A 21158-nucleotide genomic window follows, 5' to 3' on the forward strand; every position below is an offset into this window, starting at 1 on the left:
CGGGCCCGATCCGGGCCCGGCGGGCCTGGCGCGACGGGATCGGCGGCGGGGTGACGTGGCGCGACGCCACTGGCCGGGAGCGGCGGCGCGTTTGTCCGACGGCGGCTGGACACGTCCGCCCGCGGAGAGGCGATTTAGGGTTACGGGAGACTGCGATTTTATTTTCGGGATGCCCACTTATAAATAGGTAGAGGGAGCTAGGAGACTCCAAATGAGGTGCGGTTTTCGCCCACACGATCGTGATCGAACGACCTAGAGCATGGAAGAGAGTTTGGTGGGCTTTGGGCTGGTTTTGGAGGGGGGTTTTGCTGGACACTCAAATGGACTTTGCGGATGCCCGGTTAACCGTTGGAGTACCAAACGACCTCCGAATGGAACGAAACTTGACCGGTAGTCTCCGGGTGGTATATTAAGACCACTTGACAAGCCTCGGTCCATTCCGAGAAAGTTTGACACACGCACACGAAAGAAAACAAGAGGGGTGCACCGGAGGAGATAGGAGCGCCGGATTGGAAAACGGACAACGGGGAAAATGCTCGGATGCATGAGACGAACACGTATGCGAATGCAATGCACATGATGACATGATATGAAAAAGCATGACATGACAAAATACAAAACGAAAGAAAAACCCGACAACGGAGGGAAAAACATATCACATAGCCGAAATGGCAAGAGTCGGAGTGACAAATATGGCAAGTTACATGCGGGGTGTTACAGGAAACATCCGGCAAGGTATTCCCGGGGTTTCGCGTTTTCGGACAGATGAACCGGAGTGGAAAGTTGCGTGCTTGCTATGCTAGGGAGGTGTGGCGGACGAACAGGCTGCGTATCCGGATTCGTCTCGTCGTTTTGAGCAACTTTCATGTACAAAGTTTTTTCATCCGAGCTACGGTTTATTTTCTATGATTTTTCGAAGTTTAAACAATATTATGGAATTCCTGAAAATTGGCTAAGTCTGAGAATTGTTCAGTTTTTTTTTAAACTTCACTTGGCTGTTTTCCGAAGGCTATAACTAACGTTATGTAGATCTAATGAAGACACTACATATAAGTGTTTTACTCTATATCAACAGCACTACAAGGCCATGCCATTAGATAGCCTGAACAGCTTCTGTAACAGGTCCATTTACAGCTCTGAAGTAGTTAAGACAGTAAATCTGTTTTTCAGTTTTCTCTCTTAACAGAACATAGACTTTTGTCATTTTTATAGGAATTAATCCATGCCGTATTTGAATTTGGTCCAATGGAATAATTTGGAGGTTGTCATGTGTACTCCCAACACAAATTAATTTCAATGAAGTTAGACTTTGTTTGACCATAGTTTTGTTGCCATCCAGGGAGCTAAGAAGGTAGAAATAGCAAAAGCTAGCCAGCGCTACAGTAACATTCAGTTACTGTAGCAGTGGCAGCAAAGCAGCGAAACGCAGCGGCATGAGCGGCCGCAAGCGCGGGCGGGCAGCTGCGGGAGTGGGCACGCGCGCGGACGGACAAGGGAGGCCACGGCGGTCAGGCACAGCGGCTAACGGCGCACGGGCGCCGGCAGCAGCAACAGCATAGAGCAGCGGCAGCAAGGAGCAGAGAGCAGTAGCGACAAGCGCGGGAACAGCGGGCGACGTGCGCATACGGCCGGGGCGCGGCGGCCACACGCGCAGACGGGCGCGGGGCAAGGCCCAAGGCGCGGCCAGGGAGCAGCAGTGAGCAGACCGTAGCAGTGGCGGCTCCAGCACGCATGTACGCGTACGCGGGGGGTTCAGACGAACTCGGGGACGGCGTCTACGGCGACGAAATCGACAGGGGGAGAGGGGGTTTTGGAAGAAGAGCTCACCACGGTTCCAACGGAAGTGACGAGGAGGCCTGAGGTGGACCGGAGACGAGGCAATCGGCGACGGCGGCCGGCGATGTACGCGAATGACTCGAGCTTGATGGCGAGCGTACAGGCCCTCCCAACTTGATTCAATGGTCGGGGACGAAGGAGACGACGACGAGGATGCTTCAAGACAAATTCGTACGGTGCGGGGAGCACGGTGGCCGTGATGGCGTCGACGGCCATGGCGTACGCGAGCTCGGGCGAGCGGGCGCGTCGAGGGAGAGCGAGGCGCGGCGCGAGGAGGAAGGGGGAAGAGGCAGGGGCGTCCTAGGGTTCGAGGGGGAGGGGCGCCGTGGTCTTGTAGGTGAGGGGGAGCCGGCAGATGGCCTCCACGGCGTCGGTCGGCCGACGGATGGCCTGCACGCCCCCTGCCCTCACTGTAGCGAGGTAGCAGGAGGGATGGAGGTGGCCTGCTGGGCCAGCAGGCCAACTGGGCCAAGTGGCCCAGGGGAGGGGAGGGGCTTTTCTCTTCCTTTTTTTTAACGTTTACTTTTATTGTATTTTAGTTTCCTTTTGTTTTTTTGTATCTTATTTCTTTTCTGTTTTATTTTAGTTACATTTTTTTAGTTTTGTAAAATGCCAAATGAGCACCTAATTTAGTATTAATAATTAGTCCACTGCCACAATTAACTTGGCACCTAAAATAAAATATTTTGTAATTGTTGAGTATTTAAAGTATTTAAATAATAGTTTTGCTACTGTTTTATTACCATTTGATATTATTTAAACATTTTATAAAGGTGTGGTTTCTCCACAATAATTACCTATGCATTATTTGGCAACACCCCAACATTTTAGTTTTAATATTTGGAAACTTTTGTTGTTTGCCATATTTTGAATTTGAATTTTGATCCAGTTTTGAACTAACGCGAGATTATCAACTCTAACAGAGGTGACGTGGCATCATTAGCGTAGGTTTACTGTAGCATAATTATCCGGGCGTCACATCAAACCTGACATGTGGGGTCACCGGGACCCACATGTCAGCCTCTGTTAGTACTAAACGGAGTTAAAATTAATCTAACTACTTAATTAGATGGTGGGCCCTACTAGTCAGTGGTTAATTAGTGTTTTAATTAGCTAATTAACTAATTAACCTATTTTCTTTTTAATTAAATTTCGTTTATTTAGGCGAGACCCACGTGTCATAGACACAGGGCCTGCCCAATCAGCGTTGACCCTTGTTAAATGGTCAACTGGGGCCCCGGGGCCCGCAGGTAGTGGCACATAGGCGGGGCCCGCGGTGCCAGGTCAGCGGCGCCACCGGAGTTGCTCCGGCGGGCCTGCGCGAGCGGCTGAATGCCGGCGAGCGCCGGAATCACGCTGTAGTGCCCCGTTTTGCGCATTCTTGTCGCGTTCGAATGGGCAGAATGCGCCACGTCGATCTGTGGCATCGGTTGGTGCGGGGGCAACCAGAATCATGGACGGCGACGAGGTCCGCGGTGGCGAGTTTTCGGGCGACGATGCAAACGGCGATGCAGCCCGCAGTAGTTCAAACTAAAGCTTCAGGCGTGCTCTACGCGCGCGCGAGGACAACGGACACAGGCCCTTGTCCAAAAGGTCACCAGAGACGCGCCGGCGACCAAACGAGGCGGCGGTGGTTCGGGCTTCATCGGGGTAGTGGCTACGGGCGGCTAGAGAGGGCAGGGGACGGCGAGTTCGGCGCAGGAGCTCACCGCGGGAGCGTGGTGTCTAGGCAGAGGGCTCGGGGAGGTCCGGTGAAGCAGATCGGCCACGAGGTCGTGTGGTGGCCGTCGAGGAGGAAGAAGAAGGGGATCCGGCGCTGGGGTGGCTCCCGCCTTGAGGTCGTTGGTGCAGACGAAGCAGAAGACGGTCATGGGGCTCGTGGACACATCGGGCGGCGAGGAGGGCACGGTGGCCGCGGTGGCGCAGCAACGCGGCGGCGACAGTGCGTCGGGGCGAGGTGGGTCTAGAGAAGGGGCGAGGCCAGAGGGAGAGAGAGGAGAGGGGGCGAGGGAGAGCCAGGGGGATGGAGTAGCGGGAGTGGCGGTAGGTGAGGGGGAGGACTCGAGGCGTTCGGGGCTTTATCCTCTCGTCGGGCGTCACTGGCGAGGTGGTTGGACGGCGACGGGCGCGCTCTGTCCCGTTCGGTCGTAGGAACAGAAGGCAACCGGTGAGGGGGAGTGGGCCGGCCTGCTGGGATGGGCCGAGGCCCAAGGGAAGGCCAGGGGCTTCTCTCTCTCCTCTGCCTTTTCCCTTTTCTTTTTCCTATTTCTTTCTTTTATTTGCTCTGTTTTGCATTTTTCTTTCAGAACCAAAATGAGTTTTGTTTTCAACAAAACTTGGCACATAAAACTAACACAAAACCTTGAGATGGAACAAAAAGTTTGGGGTCAAAAGGAATTGCCTAAACAATTTTAGAAATTGAAAAGTCCAATTTAAATGCTGCTGGAGCACCAAATTAATTCCCATGAGCATTTTGGGAATTCAGAAGACGTTGGTTCAACATGACAGTGTTCAGGGAAAATTATAGGATAAGGTGAACATTTTAGTTTTACTGCCCAAAGAAATAATTTATTCGACTTATTTTGTTACTTGAAAAAGGCTTTGATTTTTGGACAAGTGGCAAGCTACATAGTAATCACGATGACATGGCCACCATTAGGGGGAGATTACTGTAGCATGATTCTCGCGGTGTTACAAATCTCCTCCAATACAAAAAAATCTCGTCCCGAGATTTAAGAGGTGGAGTAAGGTGAAAGACTTGGGAAGGACGGAGCTCATCACAAGATAAGTACCTCAACGTGGCATAGAGGCATCTCTCAAGTTGAAATTCAAGAAAGTCATCAAGAGCAAGGTAAGAAGGTGCAATAAGAAGCTTCAAGCGGATAGAAAATCGTCTCTAGGAGCGCGTTGAGCAGACACAGGTCTGGTTCACGGAGGCCCGATAGGATTTGAAGGCCAGCCAGGAGCAGCTGGGTCAGCAGTGGAACGAGCTTCTTCTAAAGCAATCAGATATCGAGAAGGCCCAGGAGGAGGACGCTGCACGGATCGCCAAGGAGGACGGTGAGCTGAGGGAGCGCCGCATCTCGCTCGACGCCCAGGAAGAAGACCTTGCCGCTCGCGAGGAGGCGCTTGCCACCAAGCTCTGCGGCAAGGATGGAGAAATCGAGAAGCTTGTCGCGCGGGGGACCCAGGAACTGGAGCAGAAACACAACGATGCACTTGCCGCTCTAGTCCTGGATCACACCGCAAGCTAAAGGAGGCGGTCGATGCCGCTGAAGCGGCAGAGGCCCCCAAGAGCGAGCTGGCTGACAAGGTGGAGGAGCTGGGGGCGGAGCTGGAGAAGTACAAAAAAGAGGTCGCGACGCTCAAGAGTGACAGGGACAAGACCATCGACACCTTTGCGGGTTTGCAGGTCACCATATCCGACAAGAACAAGTTGCTCTCCAAGGCCAACGACTCCATCGACGACCTGAAGCTGAAGCTGGCCACCCTGGAGGAGACCCCCGTGAGCAGCAGAGCCCGCGAGAAGACCCTAACCAAGAAACTCGAGGATGGGGAATAGTTGTTCGCGAGCGCTATCGCCGAGCACAAAGACTTTGTGAGCGGCATGAAGATCTGGACCGCATGCCTCGTCGACGTCTCAGAGAAGCTCACCGCACAGCTATCCACCATGGGCCTGCTGAGCATCAGGTACTCCCATGACGACAGGATTTCTGAGAGCGCCAGGGTGACCATGTTCCTCGAGGCCGTCCTTGACGCCTTGAAGCTACTCCACGACTGCCGAGCGTCCCACTTGGCCAATGAGTCCTGGAAGCTTTGCTGGGGCGCCCTCCTCAAGGTGCTCACCAAGGTGGCGTACAGGAACCCCGGCCTCGACCTTAACCAGGACAGCTTGCCGGCAGATGCGGACCGGACAGCACTTCAGGAGCTTGTCGCGCCCGTTGTCAGCCTGGTCGACCACGTCACGAGGGTGGAGGGCCAACACAGGGACTAGGCGCTCTACTTCCCCTTGCCACCATGGATCCGTACCAAAAACAATTCCGCTTAAGTTAGAGCTGCGGCAACTATTATTGTAATATAACTTGCTATGTTTGTGGATTGAATGCATGTTATCTCCCTCGTATGATTCCTCCTTGTATGGTACGCACCCTACGCGTTACTGGGAAAGGACTGCCGGTGTGCGCACCCTAGCCACGAGCGCTTTGAGGACGGATCCTTAGCAGCCTGCTGGGGGTGCCGCTGCCGGCAAGGCACCTTGCCGTTTCGAGTGCATCCACTTGAGCCGTTGAGCGGACTCAAAACGGAGCAAGGGCGCAACCAAATCCGACAAGGTTCCTTTGTGTGCAGGTTTTCCTTATACAAAAACCAAGACCATTCGTGGAAAATAAAACCTGATATTAAAAGAAATTTGCTCAAAGTCTCATGACTTAGCTTTTTACTGCTGTATTCTTCTTCGCAAGCTGTTGGCGTCCACACTCTCTACCCCCCGGCAAACTTGCGCGCAAGGGAACCTTCTGTCCTTTGTGAAAAGGAAAGAAGAGAAAATAGGAATACAGAGCCTTGGCTGCTCATTAGTGCTTGCTGGCCTTGTGCATCTCGAGGACGATGCCGTGGCTCTTCCCGCGGCGGTGGCCGGGGTTACCAATGTCGCGGCGCTGCTTGTCGCGCATGACCTGGGAGGACCGCATCGCGGACGCCGGCGGGGATGCCTTGGAGGTCGCCACGCCGCCCATAGGTAGCACAGCTCCAGACGGACTGACTGCCATGGTCCCCTTCTTGGGAGCCATGGAGGAGACGGCACGCTAACCACTAGATCAAGTTTGCAGAACTCTTGACGCCCCCTACCTGGCGCGCCAAAGATGTCGGTGCGTAGAGAGAAGGTCGACACCTATGGGATCACAGGGATCCCTTCCACGGTTCGGCAGGGAGGAGTGGTGCAAAGAGCGGATCTAAAGGTCAACACGACGGGTTTTTATCCAGGTTCAGGCCGCTGAGAAGCATAAGACCCTAGTCCTGCTTGATTGTGTATTTCGTGTTCTTGAGCTCCGGCTAGCTGCTCGCATGCATGCTGGGCCGAGAGGTTCAAAAGTTTGAATCCTCCTCCAGTACGCTGTGGGCCTCCTTTTATATGTCCAAGGGGCTGCCACAACGACATACAAGAGGTGTAAAGCTGTTACAGTACCTATGTTTATCGCCGGCGTCTTAGGACAAACGCCATAAATGCATTGCTTACATGCCCTGTAGCTTTATCGGGGACGAGAGGAGAGCCCGTCCCGTCCGTTGCCGCCTCGCCCTGTCTTGACACGCGTCCACGCTGACGAGGCATGCAGTGCCAAGTTGGCTGGCCAGCTGCTGCGCTAGAGAGGTGGCAGGGTCTTCACGAAGATCTGCATGTCACCACGCAGGTGCTTGCCAGGCTGGCAGGCTGGCCACTGCGCTGGAGTGGTGACGGGGTGCCGGAGTCTTCCGCGGTCTTGCCGATGCCCCCGGCAAGGATCCTGCCGGGGCGTCGCAGACGTCCCCGGCAAGGATCTTGCCGGAGCCTTGTCTTCAGGCCCTCACAAAGATCTGCACGCCACTACGCGCGCGCGCCCTTGGGTCTTGGTTTTAGCATTGTCGATGGTGTCAGAGCTCTCAACCTCAAGGGTGCCTTTGTGAGTGATCTGCAAATCGTCCCCGGCAAGGATCTCGCCGGGGTCTCGCGAGCCGTCCTGGCAAGGATCTTGCCGGTGGTCCGGCTCGTCCTCTGTCTTCTGGTCTTTGGCTTGACTGCTTTTTCTCACCTTGTATCTTGTTCTCGGTCGCCCCCCTTTAGGCCTCGCCACGGGCATGGCTACGACTACCCATGCACAAGTATGGGGTGCTGAAGAGCCCAAACTTTAGCACACCCACACAAGGAAAGACGAATCAGAAAAAAAGATGGATCTAAAAAAAGTCCTAATATGTAAAGAACTCAGATTGGTGGTGGATATATGGTGGTAGGATATGGCAGCGGTGGTGGGTTATGGCAGCGGTGGTAGTATATGGCATCGGTGGTGGTATATGGCAACGGTGTGGTATATGGCAGCAGCGTGACAAACTGTGACAGAACTCGAAACTCTAAAGGACTAGACGCTAAAACCAGCAACTAGACACGACGACGCAACCACAAATTCAACAAAGCAAAACCCTAAAAAGATTATGCAAAGGCTTAGATTGGTTCGGATATGATGAACTAACCCATTTTTGTTTTTTCGTGAACTGTAGGTATGAAGAACAGACTCGATCTAAACTATGAAAAACTGGAAAATCTCACCGAGCAACCTGGAAAATTTGATACCACTTGATAGAGGCAAAGGTGTCTCGTCTTCCGATGAGATGGTGTTTATTGTTTTTGGAGGAGTAGACTTTGACGATCCGACTACGAACATGCGAGGACGTCGCGCCTTAGCAATTGCTAAACCAACTCCGAGAGGTTATTGACCACGCCGGAGCACGATCAACCTGACCATGAGGTTCTATTTCCTGCAAGCAAGCAAACAAAGAACAAGCAAGAAACTCATATTACAATCTAGATATTGCGAATATAAGATGAAAGGTTTATTGATCAAGGTGGGGTTCTGTGACGCCTTGGTCTAGTCGTTGAACACACACGAAGTACGCGAAGTTGTAACTATGGCGAACTTTTAATCTAAACAAAACCCAAAGTCTAAACGACGCCCTATGGGCTGTATATATGGAGGAAGAGGGGGGGGGGGGATTTCGTGGCCCCTTGGAGGAGGGGTCCGAAACCAACCCTAACTCTGTTTTCCTCCTACATACGGACTCTAAAAACAGCCTATACTTTAGTATTTCAAAATTACATGGGCCTGGCCCAATAATAAGTTGACGCAACACCTATAATAGCCTCTAGATGAAATTTATGAAGTGGCATCTTGTATATTTCGTCCAAGGCTTCATGCACTCATTATGGTGACTTCAAAGTCCTGAAATCATCACTTATAACTCCGTTCTTGTTCTCCTTGCGCATGCCATCGTCTCCATGCTTGATCTTGCTCCAATGTTCATCCTTGTCCAAGCCAGGCCCTTCATTTGTAAGCAAGACAAATGTATCCAATTTAGGCAGCATCATATTCTCATGAACATTAGAATCATTACCAAGAAACAAAAGTACCTGGTAATTTAATTGGTGTGCGCGAGCTCTAGTAATCGGTCCAATATGTATAGCAGCAAGGGCTGTGGGTGTAACAATGGTATTGATGTCCTCATCATCTAGTGACCAAAATGGGTTGAAAAATCAAATGTGTATCCTTGGGTGCATGCTTAGGTCCCATGCAACAAATGGGAATGAATTTCAAACACCTTGGCACCGTCGCTCGGCCGCAAACACTGAGATACTTGGTTTTTAAATACTAGTAAATCCAAAACTCATCTGAAATTCATGAAACTTGGCATGCTATCATTTGAATGGCGCCAACATGCTGTGGTAAAAAATTTGTCTCGTTCGGGACAGATTTTGGTATAAGTTTTTCACAAACTAGAGCTTCTCACAAGAAGCCTCATGGTTCTGGTAGGGAACATTTCACCTTTGTGGATGAAACAATATTCGTTCCCTCTTCTTGCTTTCAAATTTTTTCTAGTGGCAACATAGACCAACAGCAGTGTCATGTTAAAATTTGGATTTTTTAGGATTATTTGGACATCTTTATACATCAACTGAGTTTTTAGGTGTTTTATGTGCATAATTCAAATTTAAACTATAGGCACATGTTCCAGTGACCAAAATGGGTTAAAAAATCAAATGTGTGTCCTTGGGTGCATGCTTAGGTCCCATGCAACAAATGAGAATGAATTTCAAACACCTCGGCACCGTCGCTCAGCTGCAAACATTGAGATGCTTGGTTTTTAAATTATAGTAATTCTAAAACTTATCTGAAATTCATGAAACTTGGCATTCTATCATGGAATGGCACCAACATGCTGTGGGAATTTTTTTGTCCCATTTGGGGAAGATTTTGGTATACGCTCCTCACAAACCAGAGCTTCTCAAAAGAAGCCTCATGGTTCCGGCAGGGAACGTGTGTCACCTTTCTGGATGAAACGACATTCGGTGCCTCTTCTCGCCTTGAATTTTTTCTAGTTACAACATAGACCAACATGAGTGTCGTGTTAAAATTTGGAATTATTCGGGGTTCGTTTGGACATTTTTATATGCGGACCGTGCTTTCTTGGCATTTTATGTGCATAATTCAAATTTGAACTACATGCACATGCTCCAGTGCAGCAAAATGGGTTAAAAAATAATATGTGTGTCCTTGGGTGCATGCTTAGGTTCCATGCAAGAAATGAAAATGAACTTCAAACACCTCGTCATGTTGGCTCGGCTGCAAACATTGAGATACTTGGTTTTAAAATACTAGTAAATCCAAAACTCGACTGAAAATCATGAAAACTGGCATGCTATCATGGAATGGCGCCAACATGCTGTGGTATTTTTTGTGTCCAATTTGAGAGAAGGCGCACGAATTAACATCCAACAAAGGCATCTTGAAACAAATAACTGCCACGTTATCATCTCAAATGTTTGTATAATTTAAACCATGGGCGTTCTGCTAAGGATTCACGTGATGCCACACGCCACACTTTTACTGGCTAGGAGGTGCCGTGAAGATAGCTGCTTGAATAGACAGGAGGCGTGCGAGCGCAGTCCACTGCGGAGGCTGACCAGGAGGCGTACAAGCAGTCGACTCCAAGCCGGAGGAGATAGAAAATAAGGAGGAATGGGGCCTCATGAACATGGCCCTGAATGAGCTGGCCGTGGTGGAGGCTGCCCCCGCGCCTGTAACACCCCCGAAGTCATGCTACAGTAATCTCATGCCTAATGATGCTATGTCATCATAATTCTTTTGATAATCCTCACTTTGCTTCAAAATGAACTCAAATCCAAATTCTATGGCCAAGTCAAATTATAATTTTATAAAATAGTAAAGCTAAAACGTTCACAATATTCTATAAATTCACCTGATCATTTTCATGTTGGAACCAACCTCTTGGATTCCCACAGTGCCCCTACAAATTTATTCAGTGGACCAACAACCAATTATTTGAGCTTTTTAATTTCTAAAAATAGTTGAACACTCCCCAAATGCTTTGAAACCTTTTGTACCAACCCAGGTTATTGCCTTGTATTTTTGTGCCAAGTTTTGTATTAAACAAAACTCTTTTAATGGCTCAAAGAAAATAAACGTAAGGTAAAAAAAACTAAAACAAGAAAAATGAAAAGAAAAGGTGAAAGAAAAGGAACAAATGGGCATTGTGCATGTGGCCCAGCCAGGTCAACAGTGCAGCCTGTCCCAGACCGACCGGCCTTTCCTTCCACCTCCCTCCAGCGCAGGAGGCAGAGGCGCCATAGCCGCCCATGCACGAGATGCCGCACGTGGCGTGCATCCCGCGGTCCTACCGCTAGGTTAAGAGCTGCCCCAAGCCTCCTCCCCCCTGAACGAACCCTAGTCACCACTCCATCTCTCCCCGCTCGTTTTCTTCCCCCCACAACCCGTAGCCGAAGCAACCCCGCCATGGCCATCGTCATTCGTGCGCTCCTCATCACCCCCGAAGCATGTGGCCGTGGCCCTTGACTCCGCCCTCGCCCGCTACTTCCTCTGCTGTCAACCGTTGGAGCTCGGCGCCACTACATCACCTGCATCGAGTCATCTTCCACCTTCGGCCGCCGCTCATCGCCGCTTCGATTTGTCGCCTCCAAGCCTTCCCCGAGCTTACTTTGCACCTCTACAGGTTCGCGGTGAGGTCCCCGACCGATTCCCCTCGTTCCCAACTTCAATCCACCCCGTTAGGCGCCGCCCCCGTGCTCGTCCGTGGCCGGCATGGCCGGAGCCCGAGCTCCCGTGTACGTGCTCTGCTGCTACGCTATTTGCTGTTGCTTGTTGCTCCTTGGCTACGCCCGCACCCACCACCTCAGCCGCCAGCGTCCACCACTGCTCCGCGCGCCCGCCCGCCTTTGCTCGCCAGCGTCGTCCGAGCCGCCTCCGCGACACGCTCCCTGGCCTTCCCGCCTCGGGACGCCGCTGGCCGGGGCCGCGCCTTGCTCCCCGCGTGCCACTACGGCTGCCGCTGAGGCCCCGTTGCCGTTGTTGCCTTGCTGTCGCAGTCGTGGCCGACTGCTGCCTCGAGCGAGCGCAGGCAAGCAGCTCCCCCCCTCGGTCGTCTCTGTCCCTGCCAGATCGGGCTGGCCCTGGCTAACCGAGGATTAATTTAGGACTAATTCCCCACTAATGGCGCACTGACATGTGGGGCCCCCACCACTATTTAGCATAAATAATTCTTAAACTAAAATTAGTTTACCCTGTGACACTGACATGTGGGTCCTCCCCTAAATAAAACAACTTAGTTAAAATTAAACAAATGCTAGTCAATGACACCTGGACCCCACCTGCCCTTTGACTGGTCAACTTTGACCTTTCACCCGCTGACTCAGCACACCCCTGGACCCAGAGTCATAGACCTAGGCTAGTCCACTTGTGGGTATAAAAAGTATTCTACCGTATTTAATATTTTCGAATTTAATTAATTCCAAAAAATTGTTTAAATTTTGGAAATTCATATAAATTAATCCGTAGCTCGGATGAAAATGTTTTATATATGAAAAATGCTCAGAAAAATATGACAAATCCGAATATGTCACCCACATACCTGCCACACCCCTCTAACCTACTGAACATGGAACCTTCCCCTCTCATTCATCTGTCCGGAAAATGCCAAATGCCGGGAAAACCCCTCCGGATGTTTTCCATCTCCGTCTTCAACGTGTAGTACCGCGTTAGTTCACCCCTAACACCGCTTATTACCATGTTATGCTTTGTGATGGTTTGTTTGCTTTATAATTATTGTTTTCCCCCCTCTTCTCCCAGGTAGACCCCGAGACCGATGCCGCCCCTATGATCGACTACATCGGCGACGACACTTCTTCCCTTTCAGCCGAGCTTCCAGGCACGCCCCCCCTTTTGATCATCCCGATATCGCCCATTCCATTCTCTCATGCTTGCATTAGATTTTGCTACTGTAATTGTTTGCTCCTATTCGGATGCATAGCCTGCTTTTGTATATGCTGTTGTATCTTACCTGCTTATCCTAAACTGCTTAGTATAGGTTGGTTAGTGATCCATCAGCGACCCCCACCTTGTCCTTCTTGCCCCTGCTTCATCATCGAAGACCCGATCAACGGGATCGAAGACCAGGCCCCGGCACCGCACATCACTTTCCCCTTAATTGCTCGACACTACTGGGTTACTATCGAGTGCCGAGGGTGAGACCTCATCAGCACTTCTGATGTTAACCCTGTGGTGTAGCTATTCGGTCGTGGTCATCGAGGGTGATTTCCTCCTTAACCACTTCCAATACGACTCTGTCGTTCAACCCCTCAAGTGTGAACCTCGAGGGTGGATCCTCTTACGTTCACCTTGATGATTACATCGAGTGGAATTCACCGGGGGTGATTCCTCGGGGTTTCCCCTTGATGATTAGACACACGGATACTTGGACTTTACAACTGTTACTTGGAAAGGCGGGTCGACCCTGAGGGGTACCCGTGAGTGATGTGGAGACGGGTTGACCTGGAGGGTGCCCGTGAGATAATTACTAGGCGTGGCCGGGCATTCCTAGCCCTTGCCGCAAGTCCTCGAGACGGGGCAACGGGGTCACATCTTTCGTGAGTCTCTGCTTGTTACTGCGCGTTCCTAATCCAGTACGATTTGGATATTTGATCCGAGGGGCCTCTGGCCTGATAGCACTAACCATCACGTGGGCATAGTATGGGCGTTCTGCGTCGTATGCATCAGCCGAAGCTTAATAGACGTCAGCGACTGAGCGGTGCACGCCGGGTTGGACTGTGTAAGCACCTGCCTTTTTGAAGGAGGTAGCTAGGTCTACTCACCGGCCGCCCTCGTAACGTGCAAGAGTTCCCGGGGTGATGGCCCATAACCCCTGGGGGCATAGGTTTAGTCCGGCGTGCTGACCTCTCTATTAAGCCTTGGTTGGGTTGCGGCGTATTGTTTGGCCGAGGCCGGGCATGACCCAGGAAAGTGTGTCCGATCGGAGTTAATCGAGCATGGTGGGTAAGTTGGTGCACCCCTGCAGGGAAGAAAACATCTATCGATAGCCTGTCCTACGGTAACGGACACTTGGAGTTCTATCCCTATCGATACAACTAGAACTGGATACTTGAGATAGACATGGATATGAGAAATGGATAGTATGGCTCTGGGATTGCTTTCTCGCAGGGAGTCGAGAAAGGATCTCTGGCCGAGGTTGATAACACTACTACTACTTTACTTTATGCTACTCTACTCCCTCCTGTTGCTGCAAGATGGTGGTTTCTAGAAGATGCTAGTCTTCGATAGGACTAGGTTCTCCCCTCTATTCTGGCATTTCTGCAGTTCAGTCCACATATACAGCCCATTTCATTGATACCGATGCATATGTACTGTAGTTCCTTGCTTGCGAGTACTTTGGATGAGTACTCACGGTTGCTTTTCTCCCCCTTTTCCCCCTTTCTTCTTGTTTGTGGTTGATGCAACCAGATGTCGGAGCCCAGGAGCCAGATGCCACCGCCGATGCTTACTACTACGTGGAGGTCGCCGACGACTAGGAGTAGTTAGGAGGCTCCCAGGCAGGAGGCCTTGCCTTTTCGATCGATGTTGCTTTTGTGCTAGCCTTCTTAAGGCAAACTTGTCTAACTTATGTCTGTACTCAGATATTGTTGCTTTCGCTGACTCTTATGTTTTTGAGCTTATGTATTCGAGCCCTCGAGGCCCCTGGCTTGTAATATAAAGCTTGTATTATTTTCAATTTGTGTCTAGAGTTGTGTTGGGATATCTTCCCGTGAGTCCTTGATCTTGATCGTACACATTTGCGTGTATATTAGTGTACGATTGAGTCGAGGGCGTCACAAGTTGGTATCAGAGCCGACTGCCTGTTGGTAGCCCCCTTTCCAACTCCTTGGCCTAAGTTGAGTCTAGTCATTGAAAAACTTTTACTAACATGGCTGTGTGGCTTACGGGCCCACGTTGCCATTGGGTGGTATTAGGATCTTTTACTCCTGGTCTATACTCTGGGACTCTGATCTCTCTTCCATTCAGGTTAAACGAATTTACTAACTCTAACACTAGGATCTCGTAATTACTTCTTCCCGGAGAGCCCCTTATTACAGATGATCCCCTGCTGCACCAGAAGATTCCGAAGATACTCTACGATGTTCTCTTGAGACTTTGTGCATGTCGCTTTTGCAATTCCCTACCACCGACATATCCTTATGGATAACTACATACACTTGTCATTCATACAATCATTCCTTGTTGCTCTTGTTATTTCAAGATGCCCTAAAATACTCTCCGTTGCCCCGAGAATGCCTTGAGCTTACTGCCTTGCAGTTCTTTACCACATGAATACCCCTACGGATAATTCCTCGCACTTATCGAGTATCCGTTCATCCCCAGTTGTTCGTATGCTTCATAAGATTCTCTGAAATACTATTCGATATTCCGAGAATCCTCTTCAAACTATTGCTCGGCAATTACTTGTCTGCTTACATTATGGATGCTTCTCATATGTCTAGCAATATTCATTAGTATCATTTGACACCGTCATTTTGTTCCTATTGATTCAACATGTGAGTGAATGCGCGCAATCATCAGTTGATCCTTTTAAATGATCTTTCCGGCTCAGACGTCACTCCGGACATGAACTGGTTCTCGGCAAAGCAAACCTTAATTAATTGTCCATCTATATCTATTCAACTTACTTGTCTTTTGATCAGAGTGTCTGCTTCTGATCTTCTAATTTGGAAATCATAATTTCTTTGCATTAAGCATCGAATTATTCAGATGTTTCTATAATCCAATGCCTTTGCATTCTTTCCTTCTTCTGATTGAGTACTGATACTCAAATCAGATCCATTGAGGACCGTTGAATCCTTTGTTGGATTATTATCCGGCAGTTTCCTTCATATTCAAAATTTTGTGCGCTCTTCCCCTGATACATATTGCCTTTGGTAAATTGTATTCTCTGCTTTGTCAACCATGCTCTGCTTCCGAGCTTGAGTTAATTACCTCTAAAGTTTTTGCAAATGTTCCTAAGATGCCCCGACGGGTTGAACTAATGCTTTCCCTAATTTGTGTGAACCCGGAAATTTCTATGGGTCATACTCTACTGGTGTTACGCCGGATAAAAATTTCTACACTACAACTTTGTCAAAAGCGAGAAGTAAATGAGAGGTTATGCATTGAAGAAGTGGGAGTCGACCTTGAACTTTGTGTTCATGCCCATAGACACGATGTAGATCTTATCATGGAAGCTTCTCTTATAATCAAATGTTCCCTTGGTATAAGCTCATCTTGCATCTTTAAATTGATTCTTTGCAATTGTGGTTCCGACCATATTTTCTCCTTGATTCCATTTCCCGGACAAGTTGAAATACTTGTCTTCTGCAGATCATTTCATCTATCCAACCTCTATTTTGATCTACCTCGAGTATTGCCCCCTGTTATCTCGAGGATATTGTGTCATTGCACTACCTCTTGTGAATTCTCATTGGAATGATACTCCATCATCATTCCTTTCCTGATCGGCTATATCATTATCGAGCTAATTTTAACGGTGCTACCCGGTCCTTCTTCCCGGAGCAACTTCCGACGACGAGCTAAGCTTACGTCGATCTCCTTTATCTTATCATTTCGCCTTGAACAACAGGCTTGATTTCGAGTTTGTGTCGTATCCGTGGTTCCAATAAACTTTTGCTTCATCATTCCTTTGACTTGACGTCATCTCCAATCGATTACATCTTCATGAAACCTCTCGACAAATTTGTCATGATCATCATCAATATTCTGAGCTCTTCCAGGATATCAATCGAATTCATGATGAGAAATACAATCCTTGCCCCTCAATGTTTTATGTTATCATCGACAACATTCTTGCCTTCCCCAACACAAACTTGTTCATATAATTTGGGTAATACATCCTTTTTGACATGTCAATGGATTGTTGCTAAGCCCGTCGGCCACACCCTCATTTTTTCCTTACTGAAATTGTATGACTTATTGTCTAAGTTGTTTCCGATGGATCCTTTGTGTATCCGAAGTCTGACCTTTCCCTGATGACCATGTCAACACTATCCCGAAGCATGTGTGTGGTACTCCGATCATCAACAAGAACATTGGGAGCGCAATGCTAACTGTTCTTGATCAATTATCCAAACACCGTTGTATGGGTAAACCTCATAAATTCCTTGCCCCTTTGTCTAAACGGTTTAATACTTGGAGTCCTATCATGCTCTGCCTTTCCTTGGGAAAGTTATACTCTAATACTTGGGTATAAACATCTTTCCTTTCCATTGGTCTGATTATCACAATAATCACATTTTCCGTTCCATTGTTTGTTTCACCTTTCTTGTAATCTAACTTGTATGAGCAGAGATAAATCCCTGCTTAAGTAAGCACCTCGGTGTACAACTCTGTCAGTAAGACCCTGTTACTATTGTTGATGACATTCCGGTAACCACCGATGGACGAGAACTTTGCCTATTGGTCCGCCTCGTCTTACGAGCAGGAAAATGGTTCTCTTCGTCCCTCGCCCTTGGTACCAACGCTGTTGCCAACATAATCGGCAGGCTATCCTCTGACCTGCCTTGCTATCATGACCGTGCAAAATGTTAGCGCCTTCCTGCTTCTAACCCACATGGTGGGCCCATAACCCACAGTTCCACATGATCGAAACCTGACACTCCTGTATATCCTTGATTCCGAAATATTCTTGCATTTGGCTTCTTATCATATCACGAGCCACCTTTCGAGAGATGATCTATTCCCGATGCTCTGAACCCCTTTCTCTCTTTTTCACTCCGTTCAGGTATCATTCGTTTCTCCATTCACGTGAAACTTCTTATTGTACCTTCATATTTTGCTCTCGACATTTTCTTAAATTTTAACTCGAGAGATACTTCTGTCACATTCCCTGCATTGTTCACCAGATAATTAACCCTATAAGGGCCAGTTCTCCCGAAGTTACTCTTTACTTCCCCACTTAAATCTCGGGACGAGATTTTTTTGTAGTGGAGGAGATTTCTAACACCCCTGGAGTCATGCTACAGTAATCTCATGCCTAATGATGCTATGTCATCATAATTCTTTTGATAATCCTCACTTTGCTTCAAACCGAACTCAAATCCAAATTCTATGGCCAAGTCAAATTATTATTTTATAAAACAGTAAAGCTAAAATGTTCACAATATTCTATAAATTCACCTGATCATTGTCATGTTGGAACCAACCTCTTGGATTCCCACAATGCTCCTAAAAATTTATTCAGTGGACCAACAACCAATTATTTGAGCTTTTTAATTTCTAAAAATAGTAGAACACTCCCCAAATGCTTTGAAACCTTTTGTACCAACCCAGGTTATTGCCTTGTATTTTTGTGCCAAGTTTTGTATTAAACAAAACTCTTTTAGTGGCTCAAAGAAAATAAACATAAGGTAAAAAAACTAAAACAAGAAAGATGAAAAGAAAAGGTGAAAGAAAAGGAACAAATGGGCACTGTGCATGTGGCCCAGCCAGGTCAACAGTGCATCCTGGCCCAGACCGACCGGCCTTTCCTTCCACCTCCCTCCAGCGCAGCAGGCAGAGGCGCCATAGCCGCCCACGCACGAGATGCCACACGTGGCATGCATCCCGCGGTCCTACCGCTAGGTTAAGAGCTGCCCCAAGCCTCCTCCCCCCTGAACGAACCCTAGTCACCACTCCATCTCTCCCCCGCTCGTTTTCTTCCCCCACAACCCGTAGCCGAAGCAACCCCGCCATGGCCATCGTCATTCGCGCGCTCCTCGTCACCCCCGAAGCATGTGGCCGTGCCCCTTGACTCCGCCCTCGCCCGCTACTTCCTCTGCTGTCAACCGTTGGAGCTCGGCGCCACTACATCACCTGCATCGAGTCATCTTCCACCTTCGGCCGTCGCTCATTGCCGCTTCGATTTGTCGCCTCCAAGCCTTCCCCGAGCTTACTTTGCACCTCTACAGGTTCGCGGTGAGGTCCCCGACCGATTCCCCTCGTTCCCAACTTCAATCCACCCCGTTAGGCGCCACCCCCGTGCTCGTCCGTGTCCGCCATGGCCGGAGCCCGAGCTCCCGTGTACGTGCTCTGCTGCTGCGCTATTTGCTGTTGCTTGTTGTTCCTTGGCTCCGCCCGCACCCACCACCTCAGCCGCCAGCGTCCACCATCGCTCTGCGCGCCTGCCCGCCTTTGCTCGCCGGCGTCGTCCGAGCCACCTCCGCGACGCGCTCCCTAGCCTTCCCGCCTCGGGACGCCGCTGGCCGGGGCCGCGCCTTGCTCCCCGCGTGCCACTACGGCTGCCGCTGAGGCCCCGTTGCCGCTGCTGCCTTGCTGCCACGGTCGTGGCCGGCCCCTGCCTCGAGCGAGCGCAGGCAAGCAGCTCCCCCCCTCGGTCGTCTCTGTCCCTGCAAGATCGGGATGGCCCTGGCTAACCGAGGATTAGTTTAGGACTAATTCCCCACTAATGGCACACTGACATGTAGGGCCCCCACCACTGTTTATCATAAATAATTCTTAAACTAAAATTAGTTTACCCTGTGACACTGACATCTGGGTCCTCCCCTAAATAAAACAACTTAGTTAAAATTAAACAAACGCTAGTCAATGACACCTGGACCCCACCTGCCCTTTGACTGGTCAACTTTGACCTTTGACCCGCTGACTTAGCACACCCCTGGACCCCATAGTCATAGACCTAGGCTAGTCCACTTGTGGGTATAAAAAGTATTTTGCCGTATTTAATATTTTCGAATTTAATTAATTCCAGAAAATTGTTTAAACTTTGGAAATTCATATAAATTAATCCGTAGCTCGGATGAAAATGTTTTATGTATGAAAAATGCTCAGAAAAATATGACGAACCCGAATATGTCACCGACATACCTGCCACACCCCTCTAACCTACTGAACATGGAACCTTTCCCTCTGATTCATCTGTCCGGAAAATGCCAAATGCCGGGAAAACCCCTCCGGATGTTTTCCATCTCCGTCTTCAACGTGTAGTACCGCGTTAGTTCACCCCTAACACCGTGTATTACCATATTTTGCTTTGTGATGCTTTGTTTGCTTTATATTTATTGTTTCTTCCCCCTCTTCTCTCCGGTAGACCCCGAGACCGATGCCGCCCCTGTGATCGACTACATCGGCGACGACACTTCTTCCTTTTCAGCCGAGCTTCCAGGAAAGCCCCCCCTTTGATCATCCCGATATCGCCCATTCCATTCTCTCATGCTTGCATTAGATTTTGCTACTGTAATTGTTTGCTCCTATTCCGATGCATAGCCTGCTTTTGTATCTACTGTTGTACCTTACCTGCTTATCCTAAACTGCTTAGTATAGGTTGGTTAGTGATCCATCAGCGACCCCCACCTTGTCCTTCTTGCCCCTGCTTCATCATCGAAGACCCGATCAACGGGATCGAAGACCAGGCCCCGGCACCGCACATCACTTTCCCCTTAATTGCTCGACACTACTGGGTTACTATCGAGTGCCGAGGGTGAGACCTCATCAGCACTTCTGATGTTAACTCTGTAGTGTAGCTATTCAGTCGTGGTCATCAAGGGTGATTTCCTCCTTAACCACTTCTGATACGACTCTGTCGTGCAACCCCTCAAGTGTGAACCTCGAGGGTGGATCCTCTTACGTTCACCTTGATGATTACATCGAGTGGAATTCACCGGGGGTGATTCCTCGGGTTTTCCCCTTGATGATTAGACACACGGATACTTGGACTTTACAACTATTACTTGGAAAGGCGGGTCAACCCTGAGGGGTACCCGCGAGTGATGTGGCGACGGGTTGACCTGGAGGGTGCCCGCGAGATAATTACGAGGTGTGGCCGGGCATTCCTAGCCCTTGCCGCAAGTCCTCGAGACGGGGCAACGGGGTCACATCTTTCGTGAGTCTCTGCTTGTTACCGCGTGCTCCTAATCCACTACGATTTGGATATTTGATCCGAGGGGCCTCTGGCCTGATAGCACTAACCATCACGTGGGCATAGTATGGGCGTTCTGCGTCGTATGCATCAGCCGAAGTTTAATAGACGTCAGCGACTGAGAGGCGTGCGCCGGGTTGGACTGCGTAAGCACCTGCTTTTTTGAAGGAGGTAGCTAGGTCTGCTCACCGGCCACCCTCGCAACGTGTAGGAGTTCCCAGGGCGATGGCCCATGACCCCTAGGGGCATAGGTTTAGTCCGGCCTGCTGACCTCTCTATTAAGCCTAGGTCGG

Source organism: Triticum aestivum, chromosome 3D (genome assembly GCF_018294505.1).
Source record: "Triticum aestivum cultivar Chinese Spring chromosome 3D, IWGSC CS RefSeq v2.1, whole genome shotgun sequence".
NCBI lineage: Eukaryota > Viridiplantae > Streptophyta > Magnoliopsida > Poales > Poaceae > Triticum > Triticum aestivum.